Source organism: Plectrocnemia conspersa, unplaced genomic scaffold (assembly GCF_051122295.1).
Source record: "Plectrocnemia conspersa isolate PC_06_02 unplaced genomic scaffold, ASM5112229v1 ptg000010l, whole genome shotgun sequence".
NCBI classification, from domain to species: Eukaryota; Metazoa; Arthropoda; class Insecta; order Trichoptera; family Polycentropodidae; genus Plectrocnemia; species Plectrocnemia conspersa.
This window is the reverse complement of record NW_028277174.1, coordinates 28,295,074-28,308,513: the sequence shown is the minus strand read 5'-3', so window position 1 is coordinate 28,308,513 and position 13,440 is coordinate 28,295,074. Positions and strand designations below refer to the sequence as shown.

Genomic DNA, 13,440 nt, shown 5'->3' with positions numbered 1-13,440 from the left:
TGACAAATTAGCGTATTACATGTCATTACAAGCAATTTTTTTTCGTCTACTTTTTTATTCTGAAATAAATTTATCTTAGACCACTTTTTATGGAGCCCCCCACCCCTAAATAAAATTGGCAAATATATAACTTTACCACTCCATAAAGTCCCCTTTTACATTTTCATTTCAAAGTGTGAAAATGGGGTCTTTAATTTAAAATTCAATTTATTTAATGAGTCATTTTCATACCTTGTAGTAAAAACATGGTTTTACGTTAAAATAAATGTAAAATTTTATTATTTATCAAAAAATGTGTGTTTATAAAATAACACAAATTTGATAGTGTGCTTGTGAATTCCTAACAAGCAAAAAAATACACACTAAAATTTAGTTAGAGATGTAGTAGTATTATATAAGAAAAATACCAAACTGGACGTTTTCCTTAAATCAAAATAAATTTGGATCAAGCAGTTTCTCACATTAAAAAAGTCAAACAGAGCTTAGCCTGTAGTGCAACACCCTCAAAAGAGAACAACAAACAGCTGTTACACGAAAATATTTTAAAAAAAAATGAAAACTAAGAAGAATGTGCAAATTTACAAGCGAACCGAGCACTAAAACCAATCTGAATAAAGCACCGAAAGAGTTAAAAAAATCCATTTAGTCTCTTGCCTATTTAATCAAAAATGTTAAAAAATCTATTCCCACGTAAAATAAATACAATAAATAATTTTAGTAAATCCATCCTTAACCACTTAAGCGCTAGCGACTCACCGGTGAGTCACTTGTTGATTATTTTTCTTGAGAAAAAATATTTTTTTAAAACAAATTAACAAATTATACATATTTTTTTCAATTACTAAATATTATTATACTTTATTTATTAGTAATGTGGGGGTCGTGTCGTCTGGTGTTGGAGCTCGTGCTCACGTCGGGTTGTCACCAGTTTGGGGGGCCGCGTCGTTGATGCTGGAGCTCGTGCGTCCTTGGCGGCTGGTTCAAGTCCTTGAGGGGAGTCCGGTGGATAGCGTGGTCGGCAGAATGGTGGTCGTAGGCGATGGTAATGGCTGCGGCAGGTCGTCGGAGATGATGGCGAGGGCGTGAGCGGAGCCAGTAGTCGAGTCTACGTAATTTAATCGGGCTAACTGTACTCTGGAGTTTCTGTCCCGTCTATTTATACATCGTACGGGAATTGTAACCTTATTGTTACCTGTCGCCACAGTAAGCCAAGTATATTTTATTTATTTTCAGAAAAAGATACTGATGCGTGAAAAATAACATGTAAGTCACTAAAAAGTCGCTGGCGATTAAAGGGTTAAGCCTTTTTGTATGCACGGATTTAACTCTGAGGATCAGCAAGTAATTCCATATAAATAATTTAGATATTCTAAAATAAAATTTGTAATTTTGGATAAATTTTGTGGTATGTCCCAAACTTTCTTATTCACAAAGAAAGAGAAGAAGTGGAAAATACAAAGAAAAACTGAAAAAACATCCCAACAACTTGGCTAATAAATTAAATTTGGAGAGATCGACTGGAAGATTCAAGAGAAAAATAATTGATGAGCTTATTGTGCGATTTACCTATGTGGAATTTAATGATAGAATTTTTGCTTAATATCTAAATGGAAAAACAGATTGCCAAAAATAGATTTAATTATAAAATACAATATTTATTTTATTACTTGTATATTATATTGTTTTTTTTATTTCTTATCATAATTCTTCACATAAGATGAGAAATGTAAACATATGTATAAACAATAGTAAAGAACAGATCGTTCGAATTGTTTTGTGTAGAAATTTCTATTCACTAAAACAATTTGTAAAACTCAGGTACAAATGGTCGTTAAAAAAACAAGCAATACAAACAATGATTACGTAAAAAAGATTTCTATGAAACTCAGATTCCTAAGAAGATACTGCTCTAATCACTAGAGAAGTTAAATTACTAATAGTGAGATTCCGAGTGATGTAATCAATTAAACGTGCATATATAATACATTAAAAGAGGTAGATTAAGAAGAACTGTTTTCGTACACTTGATATGTAAATAGAAAAATTAATAAAAATAGATTATTAAAAAGTACTATAATATAATACATAATAAAGTAATAAATTTTTAACTCCCGTTGGCAACCCTTATTTAAATACCTAAATTTAAAAAAAATTATGATTTTTAAATAGTGAGAAATTTAGTCAAAAAGTAGACAAAAACAAAAATAATTAATATTTAAAAAAAAAAGTATTTGGCAAAAATAAATGTTTTAAAATGCTTATTGTATTTAGAAGTCAAATTTTATAAAAATAATGAAATATTTATAATAGTGGTTCATAATGCATTTTACTGAAAAATGTTTCAGTTAAGAATAATTTAAATAAATTATATTTAAATTGAAAAAATAAAAATTCTAAGTTATTGCAGTTATAACTGAAAAAGTAGCTTATTTAATGTCCTTTGCTACTGATGAAATTTCATGATTACAAATTTTAAGCGACTCGGATGTGTATGAGGTTTCCCTTGAACACGTTCAAACTTTTATCAGTACACCAGCAGACTCATCATCCTTACTATCAACATCAAATAAAGTACTAAAAATACACGCTATATTTTTCAGCTTAATCGTAAAGTTTATTTTATGACAACATAACTATTCACATGACCCACAAATTTTTAACCTTAAAATATAAATTTTACTTTTCAACATATTTAATAAGCACCTAAACTAAATAACATAAGTGAACCTAAACCCAAAAAAAAATATATTATTAATGGTAAAATACGGTGGTAATAATAGCACATTTAATTCAGCATAATAAAAATTATTATATTTGTAATAAATACAAATGTATATTAATATATAACTTAAACTTGGGGTGAGCCATAGAAATTTTTACAATATGGTTTTAATACACATTTTATTTTAAAGTATATTTACCGCTCGATGTGGATTTTTATAGGAGCATAAAACGGTCGTGTAGTCAGCAAATAAAGCGGTGTATGCTTTTTTATTTATTTATTTTCTGACCCAAGGTTGGATATTGGATAATTTACCGTTAAATAAGACTTTATTAAAATATCATAAAAGTTAAAATTTTTATTATATATTAAATGGCAATAAAAAAATGTTTCACCCACATCGTCAAGTATAGAACCACTGATATATTTAAAAAGTGACGCAATAAATGCTTTTACGCCTAAAGGTGCCCGAATATCTTGAAGAAAGAAGAACAAAGAGCAAGATTCGATAAAATCCCGCTTTAAATTCAGCGTTTGTTATTCCCAGGCTAAGTCCCTTGCCTAAGTGTCAAAACCCTCCCGACTCGGTACACATCAAAAGCAGGCAAAAGGCAAACTAAACAAACTGCAACACATTAACCGTTAACTTTGCCATTTTGGTCTTCATTCAAATGCGCCCCTTGTTAAGACTCAGCCAATTCCATTTCCATTCCGTGTTTATGTTTGACTTTCGATCCTCACAATAAATCAAATTGAAGGTTTGAGAAAAACAAATACGAAGGGAAAGAACACTTTTCCACTCTTCCTGTCTTTTTACTTTTCTACCCAATATGCAAACTCCTTAACAAGTTCATCTTCGGAACGCTCTTAAAAGTTTTACGTTGCATTCTAAAATGTAAGTTAATTTTATATCCAAAGTAAAAAGAATAAAAAAGTAAAGGTAAATACCTTTAGTTAAAATATGTTTGAAGTAATATGAATTATATAAAAATGGCAATACATAAAATACTTTGCAATGTTTGGTATAATTCACTTATATAATTTTTAAGTATACGATTATTAAATACTATGTACTAAATAATAGTAATATTTGTAATTATTTAATTTTTTTTAAAATGTAAGTATTAAATACTATTATTAATAACGTAGAAAAGGTGAATTTTCGTTACGCGCAAAAAATGTTGCTTTTTCAAGAACCTAATATTACATAAACAATTAAAAATAATTTTATTGCCTTCAAATACTAAACTCGATCACTTGAGATTTTTCTAACCAATCATACGTTTCTTTAGAAAATAAAATAAAAATAACTCAAAGCAAAGACCCTCGCAATGCGAAAGAAAGCGGCGACATGATAGCGCCACTCTTGTGCGCCCTACCAGAAATAAAGGCCCTTTTTTAGGCTCGGCGACAAATCGGAATTGGATTTTTTTCCACTCCTTATTCGTGTTTGTCAAGGGCCAGAAAAGGGCCGTCGAAAATCGCGCGAGGGCATTTAACCGAATGCGAAAAACAATATGAGTTATTGTTGTACGAACTCTTCGTTAAACATATACTTAGATATAGACGATAATTTTTTTATCGTTTCTTACAAAGTACCCATGTATTGTAAAAATACATTAAATTTTAAATGCTCCTATCAAACCACGAACCATTAGTGCTATACCCAAAATAATAAACTTTTGTGATTACTTAAATATCATTATCAATGATTATAACCATTTACACAATTTGCGAATTCAATTTGCTCTTTTCCAGACCACCCTGTAAATGTACCAGTCTAAGTATAAACAATTTGTTGGAATAAACAGTTACGGTTGAGTAAATTCTGCTTTAGATGGCGACGACGAGCAAACTCCATATGCAATGTTTGCTCGAGTTATGTAACGCAAATAAATACTGTGTGTAGTAATTAAAATCTATATGCGTAAACGAAAATGTAAACATCGATCCTGTGGTTTTGAATCCATAAAATATAATTTGTTTTGAATCGCAAATTATTTTAAGCAAATATAATCGATAAAATAACCCATAATAAGGGGTTGTTTTTAAGTGATATTAAATTAATATAAGTATAATTTTGCAGAGTGAATTAGAAGTTAATGTAATTAATTTAAATTGTGTAATAACAGTTAAATATGATTACGGCAATGGAGAAAATTAAGGACTCGAGTTTGCATAACTTAAATGTTTTGTTATAATTTTCATAGTTTTATTTAATATAAAATATGTTAACAGAGTTTTATTAAATTATAAATTATTTTTTATTTAGACAGTAATTAAAATGTTATACAAAATTTTAAATAACTTTATTAGAATATATATAAATAGGTATTAAAAATTTTAAAGAAGTCAAATTATAGTATAAACAATAAAATATATGTAACATTAATATTAATATATATTAAATACCATTCACAAACAATTACAAATAATGTTGAAAGAAAGAACTGATTGTTAGTTAACATCAGTTTAAATGCAATAAACAACATAATCTACACAAAAAAAGTATTACAGTAGTTTTTTCTATATTTTTCTTAAAAAAGTATAAACAATTTAGCCATTTAGCTACTATTAAGTTTTTATTATTTAAATAAGTTTCACTTTTAAAATAAAATTTAAATTACATTGATTATTGATAGATATTTCCTTATAACTGCTTGATAATTCAAATTTATTTGTATTTAAATATTTTTAATCTTTCTCAACCCATAATTCTATTATCATTAAAAATATGCTATTAATAATACGCACTTCTTACATTTTAAATAAAAATAAGTTGCACTAGAATAAATTAATAATATATTATTTATAATTATTAAGCAATTTTTTTAAATGAGTAAAACAAAATAAAATAACCATGTTAAAAAAAGTTTGGCGTATAAAGATTTTATTTTTAAGTGTAAATTGTTAATATAATTTAAGATCTAAAAACTATATACCTTAATAGCATATTATTCAGATTTTTTATGTTATAATATTAATAGTTCCTAATTTTAATAATATTATTTGAAAACTTTGCTCTAAAAAATCATTTATTTTAAGGGCAAATTTTTTTAAAAACAATCAATAATTAGGCAGTGTTAAATATATTTATCAAAATAAATATTTTAATTAACAGATGATTTTTTGCGTTTTGAATTAAATTTAAGTATTTATAAATAAAATTTTAACATTAAAATATTATTTTTTATTTTAAAGGTAAAATAAAAATATATTCAACATTTTTATAAAAATATATTTTTATAATAAATTGCCCCCCCCCCCTTAAATTATTTTCAATTTTTTAACTTTTATTAAAGTATTTATTGCTGAGATAATTTATTTATTGCTAAGAAAATGTATAATAAAATTATTTGTGTATGCATTTACTTTATATATGATTTTTTCGGTTTAGAATTAAACCGATATAATTTTATTTATAAAAATTGTTAAAAAGATTATATTTATAAACTTAAAGTACATAATTCTATGTCAATTAACGAAAAATAAGTAATATATAATTTGAAATAAAGATGTTTTTTTATAGTAAATTTGGTTACAGATTATTTTTAAAAGATAGAAAATAATAATAGTTTAAATTAAAGATTATTTCAAATTTTCAAATAAATCTAATAATTTTTATTTTCAAACCAATTTTTTTTTTAAATTTTTTTAATAAGTGCTTAGTCTTTTAAAGCTATATTAATAACACAAAAAAATCAAATATAATAAATACATTTGTAAAATATTATCTATTTGGAATCTATAATACATTATAAATTTAAAAAATATCAATGATTCCAGAACTATATATTGACATTAATTAATGTTTTAATAATAAAAAAATAATTTTAACAATTTTAAATTATACTAACTAAGTTAAATAATTGATTACATAACGAATTTATTTTGAAAAAAAAAAATTTTTTGAGTTAAATGTGTATATTTATTTTCCTAGTAATATGAAAAATATTTATTAAATTGTTTTCCCAAATACATACCATACTTTATTTTTAAAAATATGTTTCTTAAATTAAAATAAATTGTATTATTTTTAAAGTTTATTTTTAAAAAAATCGATAAAATATGTATTTATATACACATACATATTCAAAAATATTTTTTTTAAATAAATAATGTATATTCTTATGTTTACTATATATTTTTTATAAAGATGCTGCTTGTTTAAAGAATTATCTTTTAAAATAATATACAGTTAGTTTAAAAATAAATTATAATCATTCTCGTTTTATTTTTGAAATATGTATATTTTTATGTTGAACATTAACTTTAATAGCCTTCACGAAATTATATTTAAAACCTTAATCCCTAGTTCGCATGTCTGAACGAAAATGAGATGTTATAAATATAATTCACGAACACATTTAAACACACTTGCTATTGATAAAGAATAACACAAAAATAAACTCACCTTAATAACTGTTTAGCGATTACCTCACAGCCACAATAATTACTGTCAACATTGTCACACAATCCACACAAATGCACTCAACATCACATCACATTTTGTTTCGAATAAATATTTTTCAGGTTACGTATTGTTTACGTTCGTGTCATTGCACAAATCTCCCATTTCCGTTATCGCCGCGATATCAAATCCCCGAAAAGACCCTTCCAACTCAGGAGGTCCGATTTGCGGCATCTACCTGTGGAACGGTCGAAGGTCAGGTGTGAAATGAGACGAGACGCGGCGTACGAGGAAGAGAGAGAGGGATGGGTAGATAGGGACAGCGAGAGGTGCTTGGACCGACGTCCAGCCTCCGCGGAAGCCTCTCTCCGTGTGAACCGTGGCGGCGCCGCTGCTTCCAGCCCCTCGTACCTAGGGGCGAAATCAATGCCTCCGAAAGGGTACACAAAACGTGCGACACGGGATCTTAGCGCGAGAATCATCTCAATGGCATTCTTCTATTTAGTCGAGTCTAAGGCGAGAGTTTCTAGTTGGTTTTGGAGATTGGAAATCCGGCGACGTTATCGAGCGGACTGCGAAGTGGATTTCCAAAATTTTCAATTGAGTTGTCGTGTTTGTTTTTGTGCTGTTGCTGTTTGCTCAGTTGATTTATCTGCGCTAGGTATATTTCTCAACTTAATACCTCCCGATTTTGTGGCATCCAAATTAAATTATAATTTACAACTTGCTAGTATAAACGTCAAACTTTCTATGCTGTCCGAGTAGAAGTTGAATAAATTAGCCCACACCTCAACTAGCTACATTCTCTGCAAATTCTACGATCTCGGTCATGCACACTGAAGGATTTGACGCAAAATAAATCGACAACTTCTACAAGATCGAACCCTAAATGTTGTATATAAGTATATAAATTTCAAATTCAAAAAAATATTGCATATACATATATTTATAATTGCACAAAGTATTCATTAAAACAAAATACAAATGTAGTCAAGGTGTCAGTATTGGGTGGCGGTGTCGAATGCGACAGAGGTGAAGCAAACAGTCAGGCCAAATAAAAAAGTTCTTCTTGCAAATTTAAAACTCTTAAAATATGCAAGTATTGCAAAATAAATATATGCTTTTTTAATCATAAAATTATCACATATACTGATAATGCAGTATATTAAATCTCCATCTATAATGTCGGTCCTTTAATGAAATTTTTCCCGGGTGGCCCTTTTTAAACAGAACAATTGCAAATTTTTAATGCCCTACAAACAATATTGAATAACAGTAACCATCGACCATGTGTATTGTTTTAGTTGCGCTAGTAAAATAATATACTGCTCTAAAATGTTTATAAGACTTAATTTGACAGTTACAAAACGTCCATTGGATGTTCAAACCTAAGCCTTATGAAAGTTTAAAAACTATAGATGTTTTGAAACTTTCATGAGGTCATGTTAAGTTTAGTTTATTGATTTAGGTTAGGTTTGAGTTTGAACAGCCAATTGACGTTTCGCAACTATTACAATTGAATGTTTTTGTGAAGGTATAGTTTTACATGTATTATGCAAAAATATTTTTACTAAATTTTACAGTAAAATCATATCCAAATAGATTTAAATTTGAAGATATATATTTCAACTAGTAAAAATTAAATTAACCTGATAAACAATTTTATTTTATTTTTTAAATTAAATTTTCACTAGTATATATCTAATGTATTTCGATATGATTTCACTAAGAAGCCAGTAAAAATACATTTTCACTTATAATACACATTCATTGTAAAATATATGCTAAGTTTTAAACTGTTTTAAGGTTTTTTTGCAAAAACAATGCTAACAAAAAGTATAGAAAATTGTGAAAAAGTGATTGAAAGTTGATGGCCAAATTTATGCTAAGAAAATCACAATTGGAAATTGTAGCTTTTTAAAAGTATCTTTATACAAGAATCTACATCTCATTGTTATATTAAAAAAAATCCGTCAAACACAATGAAACTAATCTAACAGTTGTATAAATAAATAAAAAGTGAAATGATATCTAAGCTAAAAACATTAAGGAATCAGGAGTTTTATTCTACTCAATATGAATATAATTTCATATTAAGAAGATTTGGTATTTATATCAGAAAATTGAAGTTTTTTTTAAATAAATAATTAATATATGTGCATTTTAATTTAAAAAAAATATTATTAGATGTTTCAAACACACTTAGACTCGGAACCCAGCAATGATAAATGTATAGGAATTCAGAAAACCATATCCCCATACCGCACTTTGATGGAGATCGTAAGAACGCGGACGTACTCGACGGCTGCTAGGTACACGCACATGGCTCGCCGAACAAACGCGCGTGTGCCATGTACTGATGGTATGTATCAATCGCTACAAACGTTTTTAGAAGTAGTTTTTGAACAAAATTTCTGATTATATTAAAAATACTCAGATGACAATATCAAGTTCTAAAATCATACAGAATTAACAGATCTACGCTATCGCGAAATATATCACCTGCCTCCATCCACTGTTACAATGTTGGCGATTTTCTAAATAATATTTTTATCTTGCTACACTACCTGTATCTCTCATCTCAATTATTTTTTATTAAATGCCACTTTACATATTATATATATGGGTAAACTGGCCCTGGTTTGTAAATGATACGCATCACGTATGTACGTTGTACGATGTACTTTATACGTTATGCGATTTACGCTATATGTTACACGTTGTATGTTATACGTTATATGTACAAGCTCATCATAACTTCTGACGGTTTAATAACAATAAATAACACTCCAACCACGCATGAAATCGACATCACCCACATCATAAATCCCACACACAAGAACAAATCCTCCGCATGAAAAGTGGTCTCAAGGACAAATATCGGTCGCAAATAAATTTCACTCACACCCACAATACACCAGCAGCAGTGATAACAATAAATTCGCACATACACATGCAGCATATACATATGCCTGTGTGTGCACCTAGCCGAATTGAAGCGTCAAACAAAGGGCATAAAAGGGACACATTGTCGACGAAGGCTAATCTTGTAGGGGCAAATTTGACTAAGGGAGCCTTCGAAAGCTCGCCGGGCCGACTTGATCGCTCGCCTTACACAAACACCGCACAATTGTGGGGATAATGCCCGGCACACGCACGAGAACATCTACAGACATAACCAAAGCTTCACCATATACCACCGGCTACGTCCATTAGCATACGTCGGGTGACTATGGTCCGGCCGAATCCGGGGAATGCCATGTAATAAGTAATACTGTTTAACGATCTCGTGTAGAGTTTTTGGCATGAGTTAGCTATTTTTTAATGTGATTTAGAAACTTGAAAGCCATTTGAATGATAATCTGAATCTTAGTAGGTATACTAAAAAAACGCAGGTAGTAACTTTTTTCTTTTTATTTTTTTAATAAAATTATTTTTTTATTTATAACAGACATAACCATAACAACTAATAGCCAACAAAAAATAATAATAAAAAAAAATATTTTGTAATTGCAGAATTTCCATAAATTACTCATATTTCTGAGTTGATATTGTGAGGCAACTTTCTGAATGGCTCGAATTTTTCAAAGCAATACAAATATGGTTCAATTGTAAGCCTGTCTAAATTATTCATTATATTTAAATTTTTTAACCGTACCAAGTTTTAAGTTATAATGGCTGTAGTTATAAATAAAATTAAGATTTGTGCTGATTTCGAGTTTAAAAATAAGCGCTCTGCATTTTTAAAATTGAAATAAATATTCCTTGTACTGTTTATAGTTTTTTAAAAACACAAAATGTATTTTAAGATTCTTCATATCATTACTTATATATATAAACTTTATTGAAGTAGTTAAAAATAATAATCACAATTTTTAAAATCTACTTGTTATGATAGTGTTTGTATTTAGCGTATTTATAGCTATTATACATTTATTAGCTATTTATAATTAAAAAAGTATATAAAAGGATATACCATTTTTAGTAAATAAATAAACTAAAAAATAAAATAAATTTTGCAAATTAAATTGCTATTATTTTTTGCGACGAATCAACTTAGCCTAGTATTAAAAAAATAGTAGTACATACAACTATGTTAGAGTTAATGTGTATTACCAGTGAAAGTATTTTTATACTGGCACCTTAGTAATACATATAATACATATACTAAACATTTCTCATTTAAATACAAAAATAAGTTTTTAGCGCATTTCTAGTTTTTAATATGTCGTTAAAGAATATGAACTATTTATTGAATAATTAAATCTTTCGTTGTAACCTGATAGGCGTAAGCCCAATGCGTTACAACCCTGTCGAGAGGGGAGAGAAGGGACAAATTACAAGGAGATTAAAATTGAGAGGCCCGACTCAAAATTAAAAGCAAGAATATATTTATAAAAAAATAAAAACCCACCTCAAATAACAAATCTGAACTAAGCTAGTTGTTTACGATGTATGTACTGATATATTTCATGCATAAGTTGCTTAAGCCTTTTTTATACATACAAGAAATAAAAGGAGCGGAACATTGCCTTCAAAAGCACCTACTTTCTAAGAAGTACTTCGACAATAAACATTATTATACAAAGGGACAGACTGTATTTTTTAGCGCGGCTCCATTTGTGTTAAAAATTTGTTTATGAATTACTGTTGACTTAATTGCTTTTTGAACCTTTAAAAAATATTAGACATGGAAAGAAATACTCAACGAATGTATATTTATAAATATGTAAATTTATAAAAATAATAACGAAGAATCAACAACAGCGCTAACTAAATTACATAAATTTAATGTTTTTATATACTGTATTATGGTTAATTTGACAACTTGGTTTATTGCAGCAAAATAAATAAATAATGCATTAAGTTAAATGTAGTTAAATCGCGATTTAAATGACAACAAGAATCGAAAATAGGTAAAATACTAACAAAGAAATATAACGAAGATCTTGCTGAGTCGTTATATGAAGAAATAATACATTTAAATCAATATATGAAGCAAAAGTTGAAATTACAAATATTTTACGTATACAGTTACTAAATAAAATAAAACAACTTAATCTTGAACCAATATTGTTATTGGTTTAAGATTATTTGGTTTACAATACCAACAAGGACGTCTTTTAGGGGGTAGGTAGGGGCATTCCCCTCCTCCTTGAATTTGGCCAGTAAAATGCATGTTATTTATTAGATACTATGTATTTTATTGAAATAAAAATAATAAAATGATCATAAACTAGAAATTTTCAGGTGATATTTAAAAGAAAATCTAAAAAAACAGTCCTTAATCTAGAATACATTTTCACCAATCATGATAATGCACTAACTCATACCAAAGCATATGCAATGAATTGCATATAACTTTTACGGTATCTTCCTTATTATCCAATATCATTATCAACAAATCTTTTATGTTTTTTAAAGTGAAAAAATAAGCACAAGAAATAAAATTTCAGTTTAATGAAAAGCAACGATATTGTAAATATAACATGGCTATTCCATAGATTACCGATGATATTTAAAAAAAAATTTGCTTAATTTGTTTTTAATAATACTAAATGAAAAAATTCCCGAAATAATGTTATGATTTTTATTATTGTTCAATGGAGTTAATATTCACAATTATTTTTATTCTAACTATTAAATTATATAAATGTTCAAATATAAACATTAAAGTCAAAATTAATAAATATTTAATAAAACTATATTTGTATTTTCTTCTTTCCACTTTCTGTAAATTAGTTAAACGCTATGGTCTATTTTGCGCGACACGATTTAAATTTCAATAGAGCATCTATACTTATAGAAAACCCATAAAGCTATTTAGAAGTTATTTAGAAAGGTCTGATTAACACAACACTGTGATTTATTGACACACGCAGATGCCTATAAAACGTCCACAGGGACTTAGTTTGTAACACAGAAATTTATAGTATAAATCAACATATTTAAATAGTTATATAATATTTAATATATATTTATGATATTATTTTTTATACTTATACTTTAATTCTTTATACAAAATATTTTAATTAATAATCAAATAGAATTAGAGTAAGAAATTATATGTAATTTATTTACCCTAAAACAAATTAATAACAAAGCTAATGGTCATAGCGATTAACTAGTAATATATAATCATTAATCTATCAAATGCGTATCTATCATCCGCTTTTGTAATTTTAATGAAAATTGAGTTTGAGAATAAACAAAAACATTAAAAACATCTAATGGATGCTTAAAACCGTTTAATTTAATACAAATTACTGTCGATGTCCAATCGAAGTTCCTATGTGAGCAATTATCT

General features: G+C 27.6%; 1 protein-coding gene across 4 annotated transcripts in view; it reads right to left on the bottom strand.

The window, feature by feature from the left end:
- Positions 1 to 13,440, bottom strand: part of LOC148231282 (uncharacterized) — a 178,380-nt gene that overhangs the window by 20,319 nt on the left and 144,621 nt on the right. The window contains exon 1 of one of the 4 annotated variants that reach the window (XM_088194995.1): positions 7,137 to 7,504. The exons of the other annotated variants lie outside the window; for them this stretch is intronic. The gene's annotated coding sequence lies outside the window, so the exon portion shown is untranslated. Of the gene's footprint in view, positions 1 to 7,136; positions 7,505 to 13,440 lie in introns of those variants that run through there. 4 annotated transcript variants of the gene reach the window in all.